Here is a 7,111-nt window from a genome sequence, read left to right as displayed (position 1 = left end):
ATCGGAGATTGGAAATCATCAAGGCTACCCTGATTTTGTTTACAGCTAGCGTAGAACGCTGTGTCTAGGTACACGCTAACGTGTACGCAAATAAAAAAGTTAGGTACACGCTTAAACGTCATCAAGTCAGTGACGTCGTTATTTAGCGTGTACTATGACTGGGTTTTTTGGTACACGCTAATTTGAGCTACGTGTATGCTGTGGTATTAAGTATCTGTAATATGTAAGTATCGCGAATGTCAGAGTTTGGTTAGAATTTGTCTAATCGCCTTATGTTTACAGTATAATATATTGATTTGTAAAGAGTTTCCTTATTTTTAATTGTTTAGTGTTTTTTTTTTAAATTAAGTATGGAGTGTGGACAATTATTTAGTTCTTTTAATGAGTTTAACAGCATTCTAAAACAGTATGAAAAAGATAAGAGACAAAAATTCGAGATTAAGGGTAGCAGAAGTAATTAGACAAAATATACGGGGTGATTGATTAGTGTGATAAAGCTCAGTAGATCCGCTATAGTAATAAATAGCAATAAAAGTTAGTAACAAAAATTTTAGCAAACTTTGAGCTTCATATTACAAAATTACTAAAATTAGAATGTTACAGGGCGTTCGATAATATAGTGGCAGGCCAAACTTATGTTTTTTAAATGGAAATGAAACATCCTATATTTTATTTTATGTTCGAAATCTTCTTAACTTCCATATCACAAAAATATAAAGGTTTATTATGTTATACAGGGTATTTACAAAGTTATAACCAATTTTCTATGAAAATCGTAACAACTTCAACTCCCTGTATAAATAAAAATAAACACCACAGCAAAAATAAACACCAATATAAACTGGTATAATTAACTTACGTATAAATAATACTTTAGCCGTATTTTGTATTTATAATATCATGTTAACTAATATTTATTTTGCTAAGCTGAATATATACTTTTATATACAGTTGTTTTATTACAATTAAGTTTGAAACATCTGAATTAAATAGTTCTGCTTCCCTTCCCCTTCCCTTAATAAAAATATTTTTTATCAAACAAAAAACACTAAGGCCCGGTACTTTATGTCTCGATTAACAGCCGGTTAGTTAACCGGGACCTGCTTTAGGGTCTCTTGCGTTGTAATAAATGCAATTTTAATTATTATTATCCTTATTTATAATTATATTTAATAATACTTGTAATTGCCTTTATTACAATGCAAGAGACCCTAAAGTGGTCCCGATTAAACCCCAGTTAGATAACCGGCTGTTAATCGAGACATAAAGTACCGCGCCTAAACATATCAAAATAGCGTGTACCAAAATATAAAGTCACTGCGCACGCTAAATAATGACGTCACTGGCTTGATGAAGTTTAATTCGCGTGTACCTAACTTTTTTATTTGCGTACACGTTAGCGTGTACCTAGACACAGCGGACCTAAAAAGTTCATTAGTGGTGCAGCCAAACCACTCTCTCAAATTCCGCATCCACGACATTCTTCTACGGCCTGGATTCCGTTTTCCTTCTATTTTTCCTTGCATTATATTTTGAAGTAATGCGTACACGCATGAAGTAATCTAGTACACGTTGGGCTGGGCTAATCAGTTGAGCCAAGGAGTTGGACCAACGTGTACAGGACCACTTGGCTTTGGCATGAGTTTGCGATTGGCGGTCAGCGTTGGTCTACAAACCGAATCTTGTCGGTATTTGGTGCACAAATCAAAGGATTTTTGGGACTTGCGCGATCTGCCAAACAGCTGTTTGGTTATGAACACTGAACACGTTGTTGTCGTTGAGTTTAAAATATTTGTTTTCTCTTCTCACAATACTGATACTGTTTATAAGTATTAATTTTAAGGTTGTGTTTTAATATGAATACTTTTTTCGGTGTAAAAGCACCGTCGTTTGCGCCATTGCTTTTTAATCACTCTTGTTTGGTACACTTTTCTATAAGCATTGAACGCATTGTACAAATTAATTGCGGCAGCTGCTACAGTCTCCACATCCATAATCAGAGTTTGTTTTTTGTTTATCCACTAAGAAAGGTTAATGCAGACTGATAACTCCACCAACGTGTAATCACCATGTATTCACTGTTCTTACTTGGCCCAACGTGTACTGGAGCCATTTTCTTTTTCAGAGACATGTTAACCGTAGACAAGGCATCATCATCATTCTCTTTACCTTATCCATACTTTATCCCTATGCGGGGTCGGCTTCCCTAATTGCATTTCTCCACACAATTCTATCTTGGGTCATATCAATGTTAATCCCCTTTATCAACATGTCCTGCCTTATCGTCTCACCCCAGTCTTCTTTGGTCTTCCTCTCCTACTCCTTCCAGAAATCTGCATTCAGCTATTCTTCGTAGCGTCTCGACGTTGAACATGACCAAACCATCTTAACCTATGCTCTCATTTTGGCATCAATTGGTGCCACACGTACCTAGACTCCTAGACTTCCCCTAATATACTCATTTCTAATTTTATCCTTCTTTGTCACTCCACTCATCCATCTAAGCATTCTCAGTTCCGCCACATGCATTCGTTGTTCCTCTTTCTTTTTCACTGCCCAACATTCAGTTCCGTACATCATAGCCGGTCTTATGGCTGTTTTATAGAATTTTCCCTTCAGCTTCATTGGAATTTTTCTGTCACACCTCCATTACTCTGTAATACCGATCCTAGGTACTTAAAACTATTGCTTTTCACAATCATTTTACCATCCATCGATACCATTTTATTTGTATTAACTCCATCTTTAAATTAACATTCCAAATACTCTGTTTTTTTCTTACTAAGTTTTAAACCTTTTTCCTCCAGAGCTTGTCTCCACTGTTCCAGTTTTTGTTCTGTCTCTTTCACTATTTCCCATGATACTATAAATAAAGTTATTTATCATATAGAAGTAAAAACTTCGTTTGTACAATGGTATAAAAAAGTTTATTAAAAGCCATTCAAAAGGATTCGCAAAACGTTTTCGATCTAGATCAGATCATCTTCAGTGCGTTCTGCTTAGTACATGAAACTAACAACCTTATGAAATTGGTTTACGTTTTAAAAAACATCGAGAAATATGGTTTACAAGTTTACATGATACTTATAACGACTCCAAGTCGATGTTAAGATTGAATGTGTTAGGAGTGCTCAAAGGGCAACATGGTTCCCTGCTCGATAAGAACTTGTGGTTCTTGCCAGTTCAATGGACACAGACCAACAAAAGTGACATAACACTTTTGTTGGTCTGTGTTTTGTAAGTCTTTTTGTTGATGAATATAACTATTTACATATTAAGTTTTGAACTAAATACCTATGCAGAAACTTTCATCCCCTCTGCTTAACTTTTATAAAAACAAAACTCATGAAGCAATGAGTATGGATTTACACTAAATTTTGACAAAACTAATCATATAACAGTATTAATGATTTGTGGACCTTAAGAAAGCCTTTGACACGCTATGACTGTATGGAAAGTACTTAAGGAAATGGTAAGGAACTCGTAATATAGAAATAGTGATAAAGAAAGCAAAGATCTGACAAAGGAGTAAAACAGGGTTTTTATTTTTAGCCACCTACTATTTTACAGTATACTGGATGGACTCCTTACTAACAAAGGTAAACTAAGAATTGACTAGGGCCTCTTTCACTGCGCATGGCACGGATCCATGACACATTTTTACTTTCAGTGCCAGTAGGAACTCAGCTTCTGGGCATCTTTCAGTAAAAGGGTTAACAGACTGGAAGATTACGCGGATATATGCCTCTTAGCAGAAGCAACTATAAGAATCAAAGAAAATCGTGATAAACAACCAGGAAATTGAGTGATGGAATGTGTACTGCATAACAGACTAACTGGGCATCAATTAAGTTTTGTAAATCGTTCCATAAACCTCAAAATTTTTGGAACTAAGGATGGTGAACAAAAAAGAGATGGCTGGACCGACACACCCTGTTGGGTTACAACAACCAGACTGCACTGGAATCCTCAATAGACATTAAAAAATAGTGCTGGAATAGGTAATAAGGAAAAGAAATCAGAAAATTCTGGCTTGAAAACAAAGCATTAGCAGGAAATAGTTTGCTGAATACACTTCATAGAAGCCCATGTTAGCATGGAAACTTTGATTTGTAGACAAATAAAACAAAGTATTATATTAATATTTTATATATTTTTTTGGTTTTTTCACACCAACAGGTCAATTTATAAAAAAAAATGCGATTGATGATCCAATTTTCCGTTTTTTCAATAGAATGCAACTTCACATCTTCTAAATCTTCAAAGAAAATACTAGTAGAGATGAAGTTCCTGAAAAATAAAAAATATAATTAGAAAAACAATAATAAATAAAATAGATTAGGATGAGCACTTAAAGCTACAGATTATAAGTCATAACACACTGAAATGCTGTGCTATAGATCAGCTGAGTGCAATAATGGCACAACTCAGAAACTGTTTAGTTTAAAATTTGGTAGTCATTAGTTTTATTAAATTTATTTTATTTCTGTATAGTGTGTCCACGGATGGGGTGCCCAAGAGGAAAAACTTTTTCATTTTCAATTTTAGCGAAAAATGTCATTCTTGATAAAAAGTTTTGCTTGTTCTAAAACCCCATAAAACGAAATAAAATTCAAGTTTTTTAAAACCTGCTTAATTTTGTAGCCAATTTTATGTAAACCCCTATAAATTTTTGCAAGACAATGTTAAGCATCCAACAGTAAATTCTTTGAACGCTTAACATTGTCGAAAAAAAAAAATGATAATTCGCAAATTATTTATCATAGTTGACAATTAATGAGGTACATTGTAGCTTAGCAACACTAGATTATTAATGTGATTTCGAACTTGGTGCAAAAATTTATAGGGAATTACATAAAATAGGGCTACAAAATTTAGCAGGTTTTGAAAAACTTTCGTTTTATGGGGTTTTACAACAAGCAAAACTTATCAAGAATGACATTTTTCGCTAAAATTGAAAATAAAAGTTTTTCCTCTTTGGCACCCCATCTGTGGACACACGGTAGGATGTTATTAAAGAAATAAAATAAATTTAATAAAACTCTTGATATCCAAACTTTAATCGCTTGAAAAATTTTGAGTTGTCACTCTTTCATGAAGGTGAGATGATACGATGAAAGATATATAATCAGAACATTGAGGTTAGAATAAAAAAACCACATGTTTGAACAATTTGGAATAAACCAATATATAGACTACATGAGGATACATTTTAAACTGAGAAAAAAGTGTGAAAGACTATTTTTGTATTGATTTTAAAAAAATCAGTGAATGTATCATGAATTTCTTTTGAGAAACTATTATAATTCTAAAGCTAATTCTAAAGACAAAAAATTCTAAAGCTATATTTTGTGACATATAATCTTGTTTTGTGCTCTTAGACTGCCCCTGTTAGGGTGTTCACAGTGCAGGTGGAAACACAATTTAATATACCCACCTCAGATATTTTAATGCACTAAAATGAAACGTACACTAATATCGTCAATGGGAACAATGTGATTACTTAAAAATTTCCCTTATTTCACAAATAAAAAATAAATTTGCCATTTTACACATTCACTGCTACCTTTTAGTGTAACAAACTGGAATTATATAGGTTCTATTTTATTCATACTAAAATAACTGAATATATAAGTGACACCAATACCGAGTAACTAATAAATGAGTCACAGTTGCTATTAAAATGCAATAGAAATAAAAATTATGGCATTTATTCTGGCTTTAATCACTGCTCTTACAAATTTTATTTATGGATTCTGCATTGCTAACAACCGATCTATTGATATAGCCACTACAGAGTTATGTATGCCTATTGCAATTTGACATTACAGTAAAGTTTTCAGATAAAATTATGGCGAGAAGGAAATATATTGTTAAAATAAGATTATACAGTATTAATTCAGTGAACAGAAATCCAAAAATTACAGAGTAAAAACCATGCTTCCATAGGTATTAGAAATCAGTAATCAAAATGGACCAAAATGCTGTTCTGGTTCATGAAACAAAGTCTAATAAAAAAGGTTATTCAGGGACCTATCAGATACTTGGCGATAAAAGTAGAAAGGATGAATTGAAACCATGTGCTACTTGGTACAAACATTCAGCAAATTACTAAGGAACTACACTCTTTACGTGTTGAGTATCTTCTTTTCTGACAATTAATATTAACTTCAAAGGAAGCGGCAAAATGTTAATGAATTAGGTATACAATTATTTTAATTGGGCTACAAGCACACAAGAAGTTATATTGAAAACTAAATTATACTTACCAATGATTTACTTAGATCTTGCACGCATCTTCCTGCGCTTACGCTTTAGCCTTCGCATACGCTTCTTACGCCACTAAAAAAGAAAACTTGGTTAATACAAAGAAAACGAAAAAGGATTTTAATGCAATTAGAAGGAAACCATAAGGTTTAAGTGAATTGAAAAATTGTATTGTGCTCTTAGACTGCTCATGCTAGGAGTATCACATAGCAGGTGGAAACACAACTTACTATAATATATCCCTCAGTTGAATATTAATATACTAAATAAAATGTACATCAAATTCTTCCAAGGGTAAAAGAACTATTTCGAAACAAATATCAGAATACTTAAAAGCAATAAGTTAAGAAAATATGGTAAGAAAAAATATGGCAACAATAAGATAATTCAATGATACAAAACACGTTTTACAACAGTTCTGAAATGAGGTTAAACACGTTTTGAAAAACGTCATGGGAAAACGAATGTTTCTATCAGAAATCAGAATATTACTTGAACATTTTTCAATCTACTACTTACAGAAAATATTACTAAAAATTAAAAGAAAAACAGGTTAAACGTTTTCGAAATTGAAATACAAAAATTTCCAATAAACATCAAAAAGTATCAAAGATATAAAAGTATAAAGAAATGGGAGCATAAAAATATAAAGATGTTCTTACCTTCGCTCGCATTTTGGTTCTATTAAAAGAGGTCTAGCTTCAAAAAGCTAGATGATTCTTTTAATAAAAACGAATTTGTACGTGCTATACGGGTACGACACAAAACTAAAATGGCAGAGGAAAATTTTTTTTGACGTGAACTAGTGCACATTCACCAACCCAAAAAAATACTGACAGTAATA

At 32.7% G+C, this 7,111-nt stretch overlaps 1 long non-coding RNA gene across 1 annotated transcript; it reads right to left on the bottom strand.

Annotated features, from left to right (window-relative positions):
- Positions 1 to 4,133: 4,133 nt before the first annotated feature.
- LOC114327861 (uncharacterized) lies at positions 4,134 to 7,098 on the bottom strand. Its single transcript, XR_003652061.2, has 3 exons — positions 6,930 to 7,098; positions 6,270 to 6,342; positions 4,134 to 4,290 (listed from the first exon to the last, which is right to left on the bottom strand). It is a non-coding gene; the product is annotated as an uncharacterized LOC114327861 (long non-coding RNA).
- Between the last annotated feature and the right edge of the window lie 13 nt (positions 7,099 to 7,111).

Source organism: Diabrotica virgifera, chromosome 7 (assembly GCF_917563875.1).
Source record: "Diabrotica virgifera virgifera chromosome 7, PGI_DIABVI_V3a".
Lineage (NCBI taxonomy): Eukaryota > Metazoa > Arthropoda > Insecta > Coleoptera > Chrysomelidae > Diabrotica > Diabrotica virgifera.
The sequence above is the reverse complement of the archived record's forward strand: the minus strand, read 5'-3'. Positions and strand labels throughout refer to the sequence as shown.